The sequence below is a fragment of the Aphelocoma coerulescens genome, chromosome 7, assembly GCF_041296385.1.
Source record: "Aphelocoma coerulescens isolate FSJ_1873_10779 chromosome 7, UR_Acoe_1.0, whole genome shotgun sequence".
Lineage (NCBI taxonomy): Eukaryota > Metazoa > Chordata > Aves > Passeriformes > Corvidae > Aphelocoma > Aphelocoma coerulescens.
In genome coordinates this window covers 29,731,074-29,753,293 of record NC_091021.1, presented here as the reverse complement: position 1 = coordinate 29,753,293, position 22,220 = coordinate 29,731,074, and the positions used below count along the sequence as shown (strand labels likewise).

Here is a 22,220-nt window from a genome sequence, read left to right as displayed (position 1 = left end):
AAGCAATTCACCCACTGCAGTCAAGCATGTGTCATAGCTTTTGGTCTCCTTTTCCACCATCCTTTATTTCTGGGGAATCCTGACATGAAAGCCGAGTTTTTCTTACGCATCTTGCTTCTTCCTGTCACTTACTGCTCACCTTAAATCCAGGTCTTGTTTGGGCTCCACTGAAGATTGAATAGCTCTTGATATTGCTTTTCCTATGTACCAATTTTTAGTCCTCTTAGAAAGCTGTATCTGTCTGCACTTAAGTAATTAATGAAAATACTTACTACACCAAGTTAAACTGAAGTTGAGAACACTTAATTATGTATGCGTGGTGGCTTTTTATTCACCTTGCTGGCATTGTAATTGTTCCTTAGGAAATGCTTTTGATATCACAAATAGATGTCAGGTACAAAATAAGCAGTAGTAGGTAAAGTTTTGAAAAGACAAAGACCCTTTCTATGCAGGTGTCATCCAGACTGAGAAGGAAAGAGAAAGCCAGACACTCTGTACAGCAGCAACACAGTTGTATCTAAACAGAAAGGGGCCTGTTTTTCCAAGGTTTCCAGCTAGTGATAGTAGAGGCAGTAATGAGATACAGGGCTGCTTTCCACCTTACTCTGCCAATTCAGCTCCAACAGAGATGCCAAATAAGTGTCTATTTAGGAGTTTTTCAGTAGAAAACAGCTTTAGCAAAATCCCTGCTCCTTTTTCCCAGTGAAATTGTCTTTCCCATTTTGTGATATTTGCTACCTGTCTGACTGTCAGCAGCATGAAGCAATGGAAGATTTGTATGAATGATGTGTGGAAAATCCCTAACTGATTCACTAGCTGTTTCTTAGTATTTCTGGAAGAGAAAATTGGGACATCTCTAGGGATGGTTTTTCTATCAACTGTGCCTTCAGTAATGGGATTAGCAGGCTAAATACTCCAAATAAATCCATCACTGGCATCAGTTGCATCAGAGGTGATGTTCATCTCTTAATACATCAGTAAAAGCCCAGCATTTGTTTCCAAGAGTCACTGGAAATGGATCAAATTCAATACTTATTTTTATGCACACTGTGTTTCAAATCAGCATTCCGATACAACGCGTACAAACCCGTTATTGTCTCCTGACCTTTGCGTCTACTGAAATCTTACAGGAAATTCCCTCCTATCAGAGCCCTGACTGCAGCACACCATGTTCTGATTCTAGGTGAGTGCTTAATTCCAAGGACTTGTTGACAGAATATGAGCCTCAGTGGGGCAGAGAATTACGGTTTTTTACCTTCTTTCTTTGTTTTTATATTTGATTTTTAACCAATAATGTAAGGAGTGCATATGTGCTGTTCTGGATCTTATTGCAAGACAGACTCATGTTTGGTAACAGTCACTTGTTAGATCATGTATTCAGGAGTGGAATGTGGATGACATAAAATGGGATGTCACATCTGGGAAAGCAGCTTTGGAAATGTTTTTGGGAAACATTTTGGGGAAATGGTTTGATAAACAACAAAATATGGTTTGGTTTTGTGATGCTGTAGGTAAGAGATCTGATTAAGTCCTACTGGACATGTAGAGAAGTGAAAGAAAAGTAAAGGAAAACAGAGGTGGGGGTGTTACTTTTTGTAACACAATGGGGATAATGATACCCTTAGCATTGGTAGCTACAATTCACAGAGGGTGAAAGTGGAAAAGTTTCAGGAAAGAGAGAAAAGAATGATGCATTGTCTGGAAAAATGCTGTGAAGACAGAGACTAAAGCTCAGTCCTTTTAATGTTTCAAAAGGATAAGAACATTACTCTGATTATAATTGTACCTACCTGGACAGAAAGCTACTGATGGCAGAATTAGACCCAGAGGTTGGAATCTGAAGGAGAGTTTTATTTTCAGTAGAACTGGGATGCCAAAATGTTCAACAATCTTAAAAGTAATAATATGCCTTTAGAGACATCTGAGGCTGACTGGAATGTATGACTAGGTATGTCATGGAAAAATTGGAGTATCCAGCCTTAGAACACAGGACAAGGATAAAACTTTAAGCTTTAATCCCACTTCTGCAATTTTTGAGAATGCACTTTGGTCAAAAATGTTATAAGTGGGGACAAGTGTGTGTGTCTGCCCAGGACATGCTCAAGTGTGGGATTTGTGTAGAAGCAGCAAGGGAAGCTTAGGGAAGTGTTAGTTTGCTGTGCAAAACAAAGAATCTTAAGGAAAACTCAAGTTTTGTAGGGGTGATTTGGGCTATTTTGTTTGCTGCAGTGGTGACCCTTAAAAACAATCATAGTAATTTGACTGAAGAGAGCCACAAACAGCAGCTGGGTAGTATTACTGTAGGTGTGTCAAGCCACAGGAAAAATGGCTGTCTCCTTCTGTCAGGGCTAGGGGGAAACTGGCAATCTTTTAAAATGCCTCACTTCTCAGCTCATACTCAAATTAAAACACTAAAGAGGAATAAGCTGTCTTTATCCTCAGTCTGGCTGAGTTGTCAGCTCCTGATAATGAAAACATGTATGGTATTGCACAAGGAGAACGACTAATTTTTTTGGGAGTAATTTGCAATCTTTTAAAGAGAGTTGCCACTGTATCAGTTACAGGTAAATCTATCTAAGAGCTAATTATGAATGGGTAGATCTGAGTTTGAGATAAAAAGCTGAAAAGCAATCAGGTTTTATTAAGCAAAATTATCAAGAGTAAAAGCCCAGTATTTCTACCACTGAGTGAAAAATTATCCTGTGCTAGTGCTTTTCATGTGAACACATTCTTTTTTTCAAGTAATCTCAAAAGATTAATGAGACTGTTTATGCCAAAGTCAACAAATCACCCTGGGTGAAAGCTGTAAACATTATCTTACTTGTTTTGGTTGGAAAGGGCCTTGGTCTCACTCAGACCCTTAAAAATTGAATAGTGTGGTGATTGGCACAGTGGAGAAGCATTTAGGCTAATAGATTGAAGTGACAATTATGTGGAAAAGGGATGCATTGGAGTTCTTGGATAGTCGAGGGAAGCGATTTTAAGAGAGGTGGCAAATTCTCTTCTGTGGATGCTGTCAGTTTCTTCTCACTCTTCTTGTGGATTTTTTGTATATCTCTTGGAAACATCCAGAGGCAAGGAGTAGTGCAGCATGTTTTCAAACTGAGGGGTCTTTTTGCTTTGTCTGTTTTCCCAAGGCTCAAGCATACAAGCAGTTACCCTCACGCAATCCCAAATTAGGAGCTGGATGCCCAAGGTTGTGCTAGATACAACTCAGGGTAAAAGGGAATATCTTTGTAGTTATTCAAAATCTCACAGGGGCTACGAAGGGTTCAGGTTTGTTTCTTTACTAGCAGAGGCACATATTTTTGCCAGATTAATTAACATCTCTGATTAATTAAAATCCCAATTAAAGAGACATTAACTATATTTTATGTGATTGGACTTTCCTTCCCTGCCCACTCCTCCTCCAAATATCCCTTCAGTGCAATAAAAAAGAACATAGACTCCTTTTGAGAGACTAAAGGAACTACACCTGTTCAGAAAGCTGATGCAAGTCACTGTAATCCTTCCATTTCCCTCTCATGTCTGCTTCTCAAGTGGATTTAGAAATCCCCAAAGAATTTTAGATAAACAGAATTATATTATGAAGTCAATGAGAGGAGAAGCAATGAACTATTATGAGCGGTAAATATGAAAAACATGAAAATTCTAGACTAAAAGTTTTAGAGTCAACATCTTTTAAACTACTGGAATGTCTGATTTTATTTTTCTTCCTTTTATGATTAAAAATAGAATCTGGTGTAGTCTCCTTCTGGTTAAAGATATGTCAGTGATTGCATTTTCAGTTATTGTATTTTCCACTGTTTGTGAGTGTCTGGACCTCTACATTGCATCTATATAAAACTCTTGAAGGCAGTAGCCCCATTCCTGTAAACTCATTAATTTGGTACAATTTGGATCTTGAATCCCTTAAAGGGCTGTGAATTAGCTTTATGATGAGTCTCCATTTTCCCTGTAATTGGGTGTTGTCGTTGCAGGCATCAAGAAAGAATATGAATAGAGACGGAGCAGCCAAAATTCACAAGACCAGAAGATGTCAATCTTTTTTTTCTTTGATTAGAGGTTCATTTCAGAGAAGTAACTACATTTTCCATAATTTAAAGACATTAGGTTTTATTTAGTTTTTTTTTTTCCAAATTTTGGCACTAGTGAGAGGTCAGGAGCTGACAAAAACTGGTCATGAGCAAGTATTGCTTAATCTGTTTTCTCTTCTTGTTCATGCTGCAATAATTTCATAGCAGAGCCAGTCTCTTGATCCACGCACAATAAAATACAGATATTTTGATCCTACATCAACTGTAAAATCCTGATTTCTTTGTGGTTTCATGTGTCTGGTTTGCATTGCAGTGATAAATATGCATATTCAACAAGAAACAAAATAGCAATTGTACTTAATAAAGGCAAGTCAAGATAACTGCTGGTATTCAGATGAAACTCAGTAGTTCAAGTTACAGATCGCCTTTTCTGTCCCTACTGAGTGGAAACGTAGAATGTGCCAAGAACAGGCAACATCTGACCTGCAAAGGAGGTGCCTTGGAGCTGGGCTGTCAACAGTAGCTTAATTGGGTCTTATGGTGTAAGGGGTTTTCCCTCTTATTTTCATCTTTATTCCTGACATTTGGGCATTTAGAGGGATACAAAAGTGTTTATCACTTCCTGGTTGTCTCGTGTGCACGGTCCCTCATTAAGAGAGGAAGCTGGTTAGAGATGTAGTCTGATGCTGACAGTGACACCTCCAGCTTAACCACAGCAAGATGCCAACACTGCCTGTTGCCAGAAGACTCTGAGTCTTCAATAAAGAAAATACACCAGTTTCCAGAATGTTAATGCAGTATCCTTATTAGCATAAAGTTCACCTGGCTGTTTTTTGATGTCATTTTTTCTTTTGGTATCCTTTCCCAGTGAATGAGATTTATCATGAACTTACTCTGTAGCAGCTGATATGCAGACCTAACTAGGGTCTCTAATGGAATCAATCCAGTTTAGAAAATTAGCTTGAGCCTGGAAGTTAAACCATTTGTAAGGATGGAAAATTAATACTCTGGAGCTGATTTTGATTGTTTTTCTTTAAAATTGTGGAAGACATTCTTATGTGCCACTTTTCTTTACTGATTTGTGCTAGCAACCTCTGTGAAATAAATTATAATACATAGATATTTATACATATGTATAATACTGGCTCTAATACTCATGACTTGAATGCTCCATACTTGGCTTAGCTCAAGAGAAGTCACTATAGTGTGGATAATTCTCTTCTCAATGGGATCAGAGTGAAAAATCACACTACAGAAAGCAGATGATTGTAGAAGATATACTAATAGGAAAACTGTTTGTCATGAGAAAAGTTTATGGCTGTAAATATACCCCTCATTTTAAATTTCTTACTCATATTCCCTTACAGAAAGGTTTGGTCTTTTAAACCCATTAGTCTCTGATACTACATATGTAGTAGTACAAACAAGTTGTCTGTTTTCTTTACAGATGAGTAAGTTTGTTTCCAAAGCATTTTGAAAACACTAGAATCTTTTCCTGGTTAAATAATTTTTGATTGTTGAGTCTCTGGTGTAATGGTAAGCATATGGCCAAAATTATGATGTCCTCTGTTGCTAGAAAACGTTTCCTTCTTAAACATAAATAATAAGGTGACCAGTGAGAGCAGAAAATGAAATGGGAAGAGACAAAAGGTAAACCCAAATAAAGGATCCTGTAAGCAATTTAGGTTGGAGAGTTCAAGTTAACAGATGTCTTCCTGCAAGAGGCATTGTAAAGAGTGTCTTTTTCCTAATACTTTAACTAACAGCAGATTCTCCTGATTATTTATTATATTTATTTGTAAACAATGCAAACCAGTGTCACTCTGTGGATGAACTGAGTAACTTGAAGCAGATGTCTCACTTAGCCATGCTTATGTGCCTAGATTTCGCTGGATGTCTGTTCCTGAGCCTTAAACCTGTCAGCAGTGCCCCACTCTGTGTTACAGTGGTGTTTCTCATGCCCTGTAAGTTTAGAGCCAATCACTACCATTAAAACATTTACTTTTCTCAATATTTCCTTAACTCAAATGCAAAAGTATAGCACTTCTATCCAGATGCTAATAATATTACATCCAAAGACTTCACAGGACCATGTTTCTTCTGACTGAAAGTTGTACTAAGATTTTTTTTATCCTTATTCCATGATTATTGCTTCATTTCAATTTCAACCTAGGTCTTCAAACTTTCTATTACCTATGTAAGTAGACACACTAAATTAATAAAGAGCTTTATGTATATGCAAGACTACAAATCTTGCAACAAAGTCCTTAAGGAAAGGGATTGACATGAACAAGGACTAGAAATTAGGGACAAATAGCTGGTATTTTCAAACTGCTATGTTTTATATGGTTTGCATTTATCTCTTTCATGTATTTAACATTAACAATACAAATCTCTCACTGATTCTTTTTATCTTCCAAGATGTAAAATTATTAAAAAACCCCTTCAGCAGTTTATAGCTGAAAATCAGCTTAGACATCTCCAAATAATGAGGAAAGAAATAACTTTGTAACAGCACAGATAGCTTGAAAAGGCTAGAAAGCTGTAAGTAGACATTTATCCATTTTACATCACTCACCTTTTTGACCTGAAGCTACATGTCTTTGTGAGGAGCTTGTCTTTAGTTTATTCTGAACACTGAAAATCCTTACCTTTTTGGAACAGTAAGGACATCTGCTAGTTATTTAAGTGATGTGTAGGTTTTTTTGCCTGTAACACATAATTTAAGGCTCTGGTGATTTGAATCTCCCATGCAAAAGACACAGCAACTCTGCATAAGAGGGATTAAAGCATAGGGAGCACTTCAGTCTAAAGAAAGTAGTAGTTAAAATACACATAGCATGGGGAAATCTGGCAAAAAGAAAGCCCACAAAAATCCTTTTCTACACTCTGGGAGATTTATAAGGTACCACAGGACCTTCCCAAAGTAAATTTAAACTATTTTAAAAATGCAGCAAGATATGAGGAAAGTTATCACTAACACTTTTTTAAACTTAGGCCAGGAAGACAGAGAACTTAAACATTTAAGAACAACAAAAACCAAATCATCTGATCCTTGAAAACAATTTCTATTTTAAAAACAAAACAAGCATGCTTAGGGAAGAGCGTTTCATAAAATACTCATCCAAAAATGTCCAGTTACTATAAGAATACTTTCCACTTTCCTGGATGGATGTGTTGCACTGAAGAATGAAGGACTGTAACTGATGAATTTTGCCAAGAGCCATGATCAAACATTCTGTTAAATCAGGAGAACGTTCCCATTCATTTCAACAGAATTTGAGTGGGAAGTATTAACCTTATTTTAAGTTGAGGCAGGTTGAATACTAAAGCTAAATATGAACTTGTCCATTACATGTCAAGTTTTGGCCACTTATTTTAAACTTGCAGCCCTTGTGAATATTGGGTCTGTTCTTTCACAGAGCTAAGGCCTGGCATATAATAAGAAAAATTCATACACTGGCCTTCAGCTGTCTTGCTACAAGAATGTAGAGAACAATTCAGGCCCTCATAATATGAAGACTTGCTTTCATGATTAGTTTGATTTAGAAGTGCAACCATGTTGAATTGTCCTGTGCTGTGAAAGAACTTTTTGACAAAAAGTTGCTCTGAATCTTGGTGGTTTTTTTTTTCCTTTTAAACACCTAGTATTTCTAGTTTAGTTCATTATTGCTTCTGGATAATGCAAAATACATGTGCTAGATCTGAGAAGGCTTTTTTAAACAGCTTAAACCAAGATTTTATCACATGTGACAGGTGCTGTTGCTAAAATAAACACTTGCTTATTCCATTGACCTGTCTCTGGTCTCTTTAAAGACTTATCTGATAATTTTCAGTAACTACAATAGTGTTTTGTTGCTCACCTCTCATCTCTTCAAAGTCATGCTAAGAGACACCAGCCATCACTAGCAGTGCTTTATATAGAAAGTTTCTGTCATGGTTTAATGTGACATGATTTAAGAGAAAATTATCTCAGTCAAAACCGGGGCAGTATCTAAGCTCATAAAGCAAAAGGGTAGAAGTGCAACTGGCACCTTTTCATAGCAGCATCGTGAAGATTTGAGGCTGGTGCATGACAATCCAGTGTGGCTTTAGTTCCTGTCTCCCTTCGATGTGAGAAGAGATAGCCCTGCTGCTCTCCTGGTATCTGTTTGGGTCCTGTGCTGCCCCAAGGCAGAGGAATATTGCTGAGTGTTGATACTTCCATTATTCCCTTCTTGCTTCCAAGTCTCTTTGATCATTGGATCCACATGGTTGATTGCAAGTGGAATTAATATCACTTTAAGCCTCCAGGCTCGTTCAATTTACCATGTCTCGTCCTTCATATGTATTCAATATTAAAGCCTCCTATTGAACTGAAAACAAACACAGTGCATTTGTCTGCTTAAACCATTTTACAAGCTTCTAAGATTGTCTGCTGCTGTGTCCCAGATAACATACATTAAAAAAAATCTAGGAGAAGGCTAGCTTCAATTCTATGTGGCTTTGTGTGGCACAGCAGCAAAGCAGCTACTTGCTGAAATGGACCAGTAGTTTTTAAGCTGAAACTATTACTGTGACTGGAGCAGCAAGCATCTCTGCAGCTTTACCCATTCAGGCTCAGCATGGATCTGTTTTATCCTGTTTCTGCTTGATGTGGTTTTGCATTAAGCTTGGGTTTCAAATTCAGAGAAAAGCCAATACTGGAAGGAAAAACTTGCTGTGATTAGGGATGGCAATGGTAACTGAAATGTTTGCCAACTTCAGGGAACTGGCCTAAGTTTTAGACTTACAAGAAACTATTTCAAATTAGGCAATTGTGTTCTTTATTTGGTTTATTGTCTAAGGATTTCCAATTGTACAATCAAAAACCTGTGAAGGTTGGTTAACTTCTCATTTTGTTCCAGATTTCTCTTCATGCATAGCGCCAATAAATCCAGATAGTGTCTGTCTTTTCTAGCACAGGAGCAACTACCTCTTTGTAGTAAGTGGTTAATAATTGCTCTGGATATCTCATAGACATAGATAATTGTGCTGGGAAAAGTGGTTTTTGTCTGTTAAACCAACAAACCAATTCTTACTTGGAATTCTGCTGCATCCTGTTATTTGTTCTTGCTGTTATTCCTCATCAGAAACTTAAAAGTAGGAAATAGGGCAGTGGCGAGTCTTCTTGGTAGCTGTCCTGAGTGGAATTGTCCATTTTTTTTCTCTCTGACTTCTCAAAAGAGAATTTTTTTCCTGTATGTTCATGAGTTTGTGTCGAAAATACCAATGCTTTGCTGGACATACTTTGTAATATCATCTTTAGAATTCTAGGAAAGCTGTTCTCTTTGTCACTTGTGGGGTGAATCTTTCAGATGTTTGCTGTAGAACCACACATAGGCAACAATGCTGGGAATCAAGTTCAGAAATCTGGAAGTTTATGTTCCCCATCCTCACTTCAAATTACTAGATTTTGTGTAGAATTTGCCTGAGTTACTCTGTTTAAAAGTTATCTATTAAAGCAATACAAAGATGCTTTGAAATATCTCCACTATTTGAAAGCAGGAGCATCTATTTGATCTAAAGTAGAAAACGCTCACTACCTGCCTCTGGTTTCAGATAACTGAGTCATTCCAAACATGAGGCTGTTGCCTCAGAGGCAGAAATTGTCTATTGTCCTGTACCTCACCAGGCAGATTCCTGCAGGCTGGTTTTTCCTGTCAGATAAGAAATAGAATAAATACTACAGGGCCATGGTGATTGCAGATGTCACAGAACTTTAGTCCTGTAGTTCAAGATTAATGGGTTTACACTGAGCTGCCAAAACTTTTGCAGAAAGATGTGCTACCAGATCCCTGGCTGGTGTAAGCTGGCTCCCTTCTGTGGCCCTGTGAAAACAGGCTGATTTGAACCAACTTAAATCCTAGGTCCATACCGTAAAACATTCCTTTCACTCATGGAAACATAATAGTAATCTTAAAAGTGTTACTGTTTGCTCAAAGGTTGGACTTCATGATCTTGGAGGTCTTTTCAAACCTTAATAATTCTGTGTTGTTGGAGAAGGGATCCATGGCCAATGGAAAAAGTAGCCAAGTGGTTGTGCTTACAGGAAAAGTAGGAAAAGTATTTAAGGAATAGGGGAAATCTTCCTGTGTTGTGACCTGTGATGTTACATAGCAGGAATTCCCCTACAGACCTCTAACTTGTTATGCAAACAGCTCTTTGTGCTCTTACTGCCACCTTAGCTTCCTGTGCTATGATCCTGGAGGTACTTTCTGAGGGTTTAGAATTTGCTGATACTTGTCAAAATAGTTCTGTGTTAATTAGGAGTTGTTTAGTGATACATGTAACTAGTCTATATTTTCATAGAGTTTTATTTTCATTAATTATTGTATATTTATTCCTTTGACTTCACAGCTACATTCTGCAGAAATGATACCTGACGTTAAACTCCACCTCGTTCTGATGCCTTTAAAAGTAATTTTGTCCTCTTTTATTTTTTTCTTTGAAACAACCAGGTGTTTAAGTATTTTATTTCTCTTAATTAGTGTTCGCACTCAAAAGTTTTTCAACAATAAGTTAATTCTGCATGTAGTTTTGGGGGTGTCTTTTAAATCTGAAGCCTTAACATTCCATGATCAGCAGACTTAGATATGTATCACGAGGTGTAAATATTCCAGGAATTTCCTCAGGAAGACCAATGAACTTTCTGTTTGTGTACCTTTGCAGTTTTCAGTGAAATTATTTCTGCTCCCTATTTACAGGCTCTGGATATAAATTGTCTATATAATTGTCTTTCAGTGGAAAAACACTGTTTTAATTATCTCCAAAATTTTCTTCTGGAACAGGCCAAACCACCTTTTGCTAGAATTGTGTCCATGCTGTATCTGAGGGTACACCGGATAAAGCAGTTTTCTATCTTTCTCTCTTATCTTCTCAGTACATTGAGATATTTTTTGTCTCAAAGAGGATCTTATGTGCTTTGCAGAAGTTTCAGTTTAATTTGACACTTTCTGTGACAATTTCATGGGGTAACCTCCTGGTTGTTCCTGGTATAAAATGATACAGGTTTTATTGATATTTTCTCAATCCTCTTCTCCAAGATTTGTAAAATTCTTTAATATTTTTGATCTCATCGATACAAATTAAAGATCACTTTTCCCATTTCTTTTGTTTCCAAATTTATTAAGGAACTTGTTCATGGAGACTTAGAACTGAGGCATACTGCTACATTTTAAAGTGAAAAATGAATCCCTGAGGCACATCTGGCTTGGAGCTTCTTTGCAGAGTTTAAAAGGGTACCCAGTTCTGAACTGGTTTTCAGAGCTGTAGAGCTCTGTGTGGAGTGCACAGAAGTCTCCTGGCAAGTGCTTGTAAATGAAGAGCTTGCCTTGGACCTGGTTCCCTTTTCAGGTCTCACTGGAGGCATTGGCAGTCTCTCTACTGACTTCAGCAAAATTGAGGTGAGACAACATTACTCTGCCTGTTGCTCACCTCCACTGTATTGCTCGTGGACTAAAATGTATGGCCAGGAACAAAACACAGAAACTTGCCAGGTTCTGCCCTTTGTCCTCATCGCTGAAATTGGTTGTCAGAATAAATTTAGAAGAGAGAGGTCAAATTTTAATCTCAAGGTTTTAATATGCTCATCTGTTAAGAAGGGTAACTATCTCAGTGTTGAAGTGGGACCTAATTTAAGGGGAGTAGAGGGATGATTTTCTTAATCTGTCATTAAAGAAGAGATCTCTGAAAGGAGCTACATGCAAAAGGAACTGGAAAAAAACGATGGAGAAAAAGCAATCAATTTTTGTATATGCAAGAAGTATACCACAGAGGTAATGGGATGTGAGGCGTCAGCAGCATTTGAAGAACTAGCTTTTTCCATATGTGTTTTTTTAAAAATCTTCTTTAATGCTTTATCTTAAAAAAAAAGTGAAGAATGCATTTCTCTGTTTCTAATATCAACGTTGCACATTTTTATTCACATCTGTGTAAACACTTGGATAATTGGCGTCTTTCTGACCTGCTCACTTTCAGTATTGGCATGCAGAGCAGTTGTTGGGATCTCATATAAAGGAGAATTGCCCTGAACTGGCAAGTAGATTGAGTGAGGCACTTGGGTGGGGAGAAATATAAAACACTTTGCAAACAACAAAGCTTGAGAAACCGGGAGGAGGGAGTTGTGGAGAATGACTCTTCAACAACCAAGTTTGTGGATGAAAGTCAGTCAAAAGAGGATTCTATGAACCTCACTCATTCTTGGATCATTTGTTTGTTCTTATATTGGGGGGAGGAGGGGAAATAAAAACAATGTCTCTGCCTGTGTGTCCATAATCCTCCTCCTACCTGGCAACTTTTTGTGTCCTCTGAGTTGCCTCTTTCATCTCCTGTTGATTTCTTTTTCCTTCTTAGTCTCTTCTTTTCTTTGTTTTTAATTGTAATTCTTCCTTTTCTTCTCTGTTCTGTCCTTTCTAGGGATCATCTCTGCCTGGTAGTGTATTCACCTCCTACCTTTCACTGCCTGTGAGGAGAGCTGGGCCAGTTACTTGTTAGACAAGGTGATGCGACTTACGGGATCAAGTCTCTGTAGAACATCTTCACAAAAGCATCACAGTGGGGCCTTTTAGAAAGGGATAGGAAAATATGGTGGGCTTGATGGAAAGATTTCAGTATTCCTACCAATTTTTCCCTGCTGATAGAGTAAATGTTGATATGCTCATTAAATAGATATATTATGTAAAGCAGGGCTAAGGACTGGATGGGGTCCAAATTTCATGAGAAGAGCCATACTAATGAAGCTCCAAGCAGAAGGAAAACAGGCCCTTGTCTCCTGGTGGAAGCAGGCCAGTCAGGACAGACCTGGATTTCAGGCAGTCCAACCATTCTTCTGTCCATACAAGCCCCATGGAAATGTGAATAGGCTCCATGTCATTGATTCACATTTGAATCTTCTTCTATATGCACTTTTTAGCTATTAGCTTCAAGAACACCTATTGTGTGCTTTTGTAGAACATAGCTGAAGAAATGTGATGTGATCTAAGTAACTTACTGTAATTCACCACTTTACAAATCCAGTAAAAAATATGTAAAAGAACTTTTATATGCAGTGTGGTGTTTGAATGTCAACAGGGCAGTTTATGTTTGAAAATGGAAATATCTTTAAAGACATTAATATCTCTGCCTGCATGTCCTACTCTCTGCAGTCTCAAATGAAAGCTGTGTTCACTTGTTATCAGAGATGGACATTTGGTTGAGATTTGCAAACTGATGCTTAAGTAACTGATACTTAAACCAGATTCCTTCTGTCTCACTGCTTCTCACTAAGCTCTGCAAGGCTAATGATTTATATATTGACATTGTTGTAATTGTCAAAGGCTGATTTTTTTTCACCATATAGCAGTTGTTTCTTTTCAGATTTATAGTGTTCTCTACAGAGAAAGAGTTGTCTTGCTGGCCCATATCCAGCATGTGAGCATCCTATATTGTAGTTCAAATTTAACATCTAACAGTTGTTAGATGAATCGCAGAGTCATGGGCTTGGAAGAGACTTTAGAAGGCCATCCAGTTTCTCCCATATCCAAGGCTTAATCAACTGTATGTGTCAGTCCTGACAGACATTTGTATGACTTCCAGCACTGAAGACTCCACAGACTCCTGGAGCAATCTCTTCCAGGAGTGCTTCAATTCTTAATTATTAAACTTTTTCCCATGTCTGAATTGTCCATGGTACAATTAAAAGCTTATGACTTCACATCTTATTTCCCATGTACATTGAGAATAAATTTGTCTTAATTTTCTTTGCAGCAAGCTTTTAATTGTTTGAATATAATTACCACGTTAACTTCACCTAGCAGGGCCCTTATGGGGAATTATTCCATTTAAGAATTTGTAAAAATGCTACCATTTTTTGTTTAATTGAAGTCCCAGGTGGTTTAGGCTTGAAATGCAGCAGGTAGCCCTGGATGTGAAACCTTACTACCTGTGAGAAGAGCAGATAGATGGCTTCAGTGTTAGGAGTTGGTCTTGTTTGGTTACATCATTGTTAAAATCTGGACAGTAGAGGTAAAGTAGAAAAGAAATCTCCAGCTGGAAGGATGCATGTAGGGGTTCACTTTTCATCATCTGAAGAGTGCTTAAAGTTCTTGATCTCTGTTACACCTCTCTTGGAATGGCACTCTTTAAGACTCTTTTAAAGAGTCATTTCTATCTATCTATGGATACAAACGGGAAGAAAGTCACAGGAACATGTCCTATGTCAGATGGGAAATGTGGGTATTGTGGACCAACCATTCTATCTGATACACACTGCATTATCCTGAAATTTTGAGAGCTGTTACCCCTGTAGAAAAAATTAGGAACTGTCATTGTATAGCCCCATTTCACACCCAGCTTGTAACTTTTTGTGCAAGGTGGTGTTTCTCTTTGTTTTACAGTGCCAAATACATTGTTAAGGATTGATGTATACTCAGTGATTGTTGGATTATGCTGATTTGCATGCATGAAAAAAACTTCTGTTTCCAGAAAGAAGAAACTTGCAGGAGAGGTTAGAGACTGGGTTTTCTGCTGACAGTTAATGGGGCTTCATAGAATAGAAGGCAGCTCAGAATTTGGCCTTGTGCTGAGTATCTCAGCATGCAGGACCAGTGGCTCTTTCAAATGAAGAACTAATTCCTTTAGTATTAAGTATTTGCAATATAATTTGAAACTTAGTGGTGTTTATCCATGGCCCTGTCTTTCTCTGGCTGAAGTCAACAGGTTTCTTTCCAATGTTACCCCAGGGTTCACACACCTCAGCCAGTAGAGTACATGTGTTCATTTTCCCAAATGGTTTAGAACTTGGCAGACTTGGGTCTGTCTTTGTTTTTTTGAGTTCTGGATATATTTGAAACTAAAGCATAAAGCAAAATTTAGAGGCTAAGAATTCTGTGGTTTATGAACCACTAATATTCCATGACTCACCTTTCATGTAATTTTATGGGCCTACTGGCTTGGAAATCGGCAGCAGCACTTGGCCACCTGCAGCATTAGCATCAAGGAAAGTTGACGTGATAACTCTTTGAAATGTGGAACCTAAAAAAAAACCTCCAAACCAACAGAAATTTCACTGTAATATGCTGATTTAGCATAACCTTCTACCACCGCTAAGACATCACAATAGGACTTTTTCTGTAAAACTTTTTATTTAAATCAAAGGGTAGGCAGACGTCTCAAAACTTGTCCCGTGCTGATGTGCACCAGAATAAAACTTGTTAGCTCTGCTAGAAACCTTGCTGAAACCTGCACTCAGCTAGAAGGAAGTACTATACCAAATAAACAGGAAATAAGACTTTTCTTTCTTTTTAGAAGTCTAATTCTTTTTGTTCAGTCCTTGGTTCTTTGAGATCTTGTTTTTACATTGTCTTTTACTGTCTCCCAGCTCTATAATCCTAGACTAAATAATTGAAGCACTGAATCATTCTTCTTCCTCAATACTGAGGGAGTCAATATATAAATTACTTCTAAGGGGCTTGAATGGAAGGTATTTTTTAAATGCTAGCAAAGCTGTATTGTTGGGCTTCTGTATATTGAGTATTAAGGTCTGAGGCCAGAGCTGTAGTTGCAAATTTGTCTTGTGTATTTGAAGCTTCATGCTTTTATCAGCTTATACTGACAATCTTCACATCCTCTGGCACAGAAAATTATTCTAAAATTGCAAGTTGCATTTCAAGATGGTTTCAAAAACCCTTCTTCCAAATATTTCATGCAAGTCCTCTTAAATACATTCTTATCTGGGGTTCCCAGCTGATGCTCAGGTATTCTGTGGTCTTCGGTCACTGGTGACACAGAGATGTGAGTTGTGGAGAAACAGTGGAAATTCCACCTGCTGTGAGAGGATGACCTGAAACAAATATCCTCCTAGTGGTTTCTCTGCTGCTTGCATCAGTGTATGTCCTGAAAGGTAGCACAGTACTGGGAAAATTGTTTTCCTTCCCGCAAAACCAGGTTATGAGTCTAGGTCCTGCTGTTCAATGATCAAGGTCATACCCATACTCTGAAGTGTTCCTGAATTTTGGATGGTCTTTGTCACATGTGTGTTTCTATCATGAACACCAACTTGTACCAGTTATTCTGTATTTGTCAAGCACAAGATACATGACACAAATTAACCTGAAAGGTTTATTGGCAAGATGAGGCCTGGTGCAATCTCTCTGCAGATACTCTAAGTGCATGCTCTGCATATCCTGAAAATGCTTTTTTAAAGACTATAAGAGGTGTTACTAGAAGTTTGATCCTTTATGAGACCAGCTGCCAATGATGAAATTCAGATTGAGATTTTCAGTCCAAACCTTCTCTAGACAAAGTGTTTGGATTTTGGTACATATTGAGTACTAGAAATGATCTTTTAAAGGAAAACCAGTAGAATTTTATTGGCAGTGACCTGCTGCTTAGTACACTGAAAACCTTTCTGTAGATCTTGTTTTTTTCTATTTTTTTTTTCTCATTTTAAATGTTGCTTATAAACTAGACTTGTAGGAGGTTTTGAAGTCAGATTGAATTACTCTTCCCAGTGTGCTTCTATAGGAAGCCCCTTTGGAATCAGCAAGAACAAGCCCAGCTTACATCCCGTTTGCCATCTGGGTTTCCCTCTGGCTTCAATTTGCTGCTGTAAAACAGTTCTTAGGTATGGATGCTGTACTGAACCTGCCCAATGCATGTCACATTTAGTTACTCATATTTCTTCTAAGATAATGACTGCAAAGAAGCTGTTTTTTGTGGTCTCTCTTGATTTACTGCTTCTTAATCTGATGTTTCAAATTAAACCTGAGTCTTCAAATGTCATTGCATTCTTTTAAGACATGTTCAGCTGCTTTGTAATGGGTGTGTTCTTTCTTACAGTTTAATGCTCAGTAGTTATGGAATACTTGAATAATGTAGCATGTCTGTTTATAATCATGATTCTATATTATCAAAGGTACACATCTATTTCTCACTTTTCTTTATATTTCTGCACCCTTCCTTGTACCTGAAATACCCTTTGCAGCTGCTTTAACTTATCAATAAACCTTTAAGGTGCAATTGTTCAAGGGCACACATCAGGGCTCATTTTAGACATTCCATTGCAGCCACATGAACTACTGAGAGTAAGTGAAGTTAGATATTTTTCCAGCTCCAATGGGCCTGGTATCCTTATTTAGTAACTTAAATAGCGCCGACAAATTGAGGAAAATTATAAGACATTTACAACTGTTTGTAACTGGAAGAAAGACATCATTGCTAATTAATTTTTCCTAGGCAGCACAGACATGTATGGAAGGCACGATTTTCCTTTAAAAGAACATGGGTGATTTTTCATTTTGTTTGTTGTCTTATAGGATTTATATAAATAAAGGTTTTGACTGCCATCCTTGTCCTTTAATAAACCTAGCTTTAAATAAATGTAGGTCACTTAGCATCATCTTGAGATATTCTATTACATAAGATGAGGATGAAATTCATCGCCCATCTGTGTGATTGTACCATGGAAACCATTTCAGTTTAAAGTCCATGCTGCATTAGTTATGCAAATATAATAAAAGCAAAAAGTTTAATGAATAGACAAATAGATTATCTTCTTACATCTCTCTCCACTTAAAATAATTGTGTCACACAAGCTGTATATTTTTTAGTCTCTTTTAGAGACTTATCATCTGAATATTAGTTATGAAGTTTGATCTGAACCACTTCTACCTACAGATACTTCTACAGTAGTCACTGTTGTGATTTGCATATTTAACAAAATTTAATCAATTGAGCATCACAGAAGCCTTGGAAAAGTACATAGAAATAGATGTCCTTCTTTCAAGGATACACAAGACATACAATAAAGGAAATCTGCCACAGAGCACCTCTTATTTCTAAGACTGTAGGCCAAACTCCTAAAAGATATCATACATTGCTACATAAAAAAATGGCCTCACTTCATTTCAGAAAGATCCTTCTATATTTCATAGCTCAAACCCTATCAGAATCTCACATGCAGCTACATGAGAGCTTGACAGATTTCAGTCTGAAGCATCCAGGAGAACTGTATTGTTTCAGAATGGAACATAGGGGCTGCAACAGTATTTTGTTAAAATGAGGCCTGGAACAGTTTGAACCTGTTCCTTTTTCTGTGTACAGGTAAGATTTATGCCAATGCAAAGCCTCATGCTTGTGTGCTGAATGTGAAATTCAAGGCACTGAATTATGGGATTTGAAGAACTTTCTTGCTTCTGGGAAAATCTGTGATGGGATTGTCACAAATGAAATTGTGACTTTGTTTGGAGTTTTTTGCTGTTGCTCTACTGAGTCTAACCTTTAGCACAAATTGCAAGTTGATCTGTGATTCCCATTTTGTGTGGGTCAGTTATGCAAAAGCATACTGTGGGAACATATCCCAGGATTTTACACACATTTGCCAAAACTTTAGCTTGCAAAACTTTTGGATCATGGAGTTGTGCATGAAGATTTGGCATCTGATCCTGTTCCTACTGTGATGTCTAATAGTAGCTATCAAATTTTACTGGGAAAAAGATAGGACATTTAGGAGTCTGGGTTGAAAATGCCTCAATTTTTTTTTTTGTACAAACCGACTTTTCTAGAAATCACATTTGTAGAGAACAAGAAACATTGGTGAGACAACAGAGGAAGAAACCCCAGTCAAGTCAGGACTGATAGGAAATCTGTCTTGCTCCTATGGTGTCAGGACACATTCCGGTTCTGCTTGACTGCAGCACTTAGAAAGACCTACAAATTGCAGGGTGCAGGCAAAACGAGATCTGAACATTTAGTGATGAATTATGGACAGTATCCTATTATCCCCTCAGAAAAGAAAGATATTTATTTCACTCATCTTAATATCATTGCCGCTTCAAATTAGTCCTACTTGTAGCATCATAATCTTGCTCCTATTCCTTCATCAGAGCCCAATACCTGTTACTGTGTCTGAAGGAGAAGCTGCCCAGGACAGCATGGCCAAGACTGGTGGCATTACAAGTCCCTTGCTTCTTGTTCCAGCTTCCAGGCTCTTGCCCTCTGCTAAACGACACACGAATTTATCACCTTTGTTGATCCTTTATGGTTTATTGTTCTTCATGCTGTTTCTTGCGTATCCATAGCTGACAGAAGGCAGGATACTTCCTTGTGTGGTCTTGTAGGGCAAGACTGAAAAGATAGTCACAAGTCATATGGCTGCAAAAATTCATGTCTGTAGTTCAGGGGAGAATGTGTTAAGTTATAGATTTGTACAGAAGTATGGTAACCACATGTTAGTCCTTGTGCATGTTAGTCCTGTGGTAAAGAAAGAAGCTGTAAGAAAGGAAATAAAGTATCTGAGAAGGGGAAATTCAAGGACATTTAGAATAGAAAAAACTTCATTTAAATACTGAAAATTTTGAAGCATGATAGATAGCACTTAGTCCCTGGCAAAAGTCTGAGTTCAGTGATCTGTGTAAAGAAATAAACTGTACCCAATGTTTTAAAATATGTGCTTTTAAAAAACACACCCCCCCCAACTGATTTATAAAAAAAGAAATGTATAATGAGATCCAGCTTCCTGTAAGTTTATGGTAATTTTGTGCCTTTTTCTAGTTGTTCTATTTATGTGGTCCTTTACTGTAGCCTGGCTCCCACTCTCTAATATAGTTATCCACACAGCACTTCTTTGTGGTAAGGAAGTACAATAATCCCCACTTTACAAATGGGGAGCCTGGCAAAAGAGAGGCTTAGTGACTTGCCTGAGGTCATGCAGGCAGCCTATTATGGAGCAGGGAATTCAACCAGGACTCCCAAACAGCAGACAAATGCTCCAACCCCAGGGCTGTCTGTCCCTGTGGCTCGTATTTTTAAAGCGCTCAAAAGGTTGTATCCAGACTTCAGAGATGGTTCAGGGGTTATTGAATCCAGTCTGACTAAAATAACAGAATAGCTGGACCAAGTGAAAATGTGCTGCTTCGTGTAGAGTTGCAATATCAGTAAGTCAAATAAAGGTTTTTCTGCTGGCAGCTCTGGTTTCCTCTCACTTGCCTGAGCTTGCTCTCTCATACACACACAACACATGCACTCTCTGCAACTCATTTTTCTCCTGCCTCGGAGGAAGGACTTGGTGAAAGGAAATTGGTATAATTAAATGGTTATGTAGGAAGCTGATGGTAAGTATTTACTTTTATAAAATAAGAGGAGGAGAAGAAGATGTATGAGGTAGATTTCTTAGTGTTTGCTTTCTTGGGTTTATTTTTGGGAGCAGAGTATTGAGTGACAGAGATTTGTTCCCAGTAGAAAATACTTGAAACACATTAGTCTGCTTTGGTATTAGAAAGATTAGAGGGCACACTGTGAGAATTTGTAAGGATTTATGTGCTTTTTACAGAGGATTAAGAATAAAAAAAAAAATCCAGATTAGAAAGGCTGTCTAACCACATCACTTCCCTACAGGCCAACATTTGCATGGTGGTTTTCTTTTATGTTTAATACCACAGTGTTTGTATTGCAACTTCAGTTACAGTTGGTTTTGTTTAAAGACCATAGTCTAGGTGTGTACAGCATGTGAGATGAAATGTTAGGAGTTCATGTAGCATCCTTGAAATCTTATTCAGCAGCAAGCTTGAAATACCTAAGAAAAATATTTTAGGGATATTCTCATTCTACAGAGTTGCTTAAATAAAAGAAAAGAAATCAGGTACATTTCATAGCTTTTAAGTGTGTGCTTTCTTCCTGTCTATTAAATTGTAAGCTTGAACAAGATTTGTTCTCTGGAACATTAAATCTTTAAAATATTTGGACATGGTAGTTCTCTAGTAATATCAGACTGCACAATATGGAATTAGTTATTTGTTTAGGAACAGAATTGTTAAACATCCTCTAAGCTGTAAAAGGATACTTCCTAATTATTTACTAGAAGCATCCATAGTTAATTAAAGTCAGACTGCTAGATGTGGATGATTAGAGGCTTACGTTGCTAGAAAACTGCTTGTGCTGATTTGAGCTAATATTTAATTTGTAAATTCAATCCTTTCTGAACACTTTATTTAGAAAAAGCATAAATCTTTGCAAGATGTTCTTATGGAAAAGACTAGCTGTTTCTTTATGCTTTACAGTCTCACTATATTACACATCAATTTGTCAATAGTTTTTGCAATAGAAATGTAACCTGACCAGTAACAGTGGCTTAATTGTTCAGGATTTCTTTTTTTTTTTTTCTTTCTACTTCCCCCTACACTGTTTCTTTCTTTCTTCTTTCTTTTTTTTTTCATTTCATTTTGTTTCTCCATTTCAGAGCTTGGAATTGGACTTTAGCCGCAGGACTGTTTGTCTAATGCATACCTGAGCCCAGTGATGCTTGGGGGATGAGTGAATATTGAATATAGTCTATTTTGCAGCCACGTGCCAGCGGCTGTTTCAGGTACTTGGTGAATTTGGTCTTGCACCATACCCAGGTTTCTGTGGGTTTCCATGTCACAGTCACCCTGTGACAGTGACAGCAGTGCTTTGTACCTAAGTACAGATACTTGAGCATTTTGTCCCTACAGAAGTGCTGTGAGCATCTGCAGTACATATAATTTTCTCTCTTGCTCTTTTCAAGCATTGCAATGGCACTGACCAAAGTGAAGGGCTCTTTGCATGGGTGAACACTGAATTGGATTCTGGATGTTGGCTGCTGGGTTTGGTTCTGTTTTCAATTTTACTATGCTGACAACATTGTTTTTAAAACAACATTTAGGTGGCATATGCTTTCTCTGATGTTGTTTTGGTCTCATAAACACTCTGCAAAGTCAATACAGATGTGTGGGGAAGGAGATGTTTTGTTACTGGCCTGTTATGGTTTGTATTGCAGCTTCACTGCAATTTAGTTCGTATTGCATCATAGTGCCTCCTGACAAGAGAAGATTTTCATACCATCTACATTATACCTAGCACATTATTGTTACTACTGGTGATCTGAAAATTTTATTGCAGGTTTGTAGTTGCAGACTGATTTGTTTCCAACAAGAGTTTCAAAGCTAGAGAGACATTGCAAATGCTGGCATTTATAGGCTGTGGAAAGGTGTCTCTTAGCAGGTGAGAAGGACGTGGGAAGAAGTGCTGAAGACTAATTATTTGAAAAATTTGGTCTTCAACTGTGAAGAAAAATAAGTTTTAGAAATGTGCTAGCAAATACGGACTCAGTATGCAGCAGTTTACAGCTGTGTAGTTGATTGAAAGTCCACTGGGGTAAATTGTGGTTTT

At 37.6% G+C, this 22,220-nt stretch overlaps 1 protein-coding gene across 13 annotated transcripts in view; it reads left to right on the top strand.

Moving 5' to 3' along the window:
- Positions 1 to 22,220, top strand: part of MYLK (myosin light chain kinase) — a 197,772-nt gene that overhangs the window by 31,631 nt on the left and 143,921 nt on the right. For 2 of the 13 annotated variants that reach the window (XM_069021099.1, XM_069021098.1), the window contains one exon: positions 12,474 to 12,556. The exons of the other annotated variants lie outside the window; for them this stretch is intronic. The gene's annotated coding sequence lies outside the window, so the exon portion shown is untranslated. The remainder of the gene's footprint in view (positions 1 to 12,473; positions 12,557 to 22,220) is intronic. 13 annotated transcript variants of the gene reach the window in all.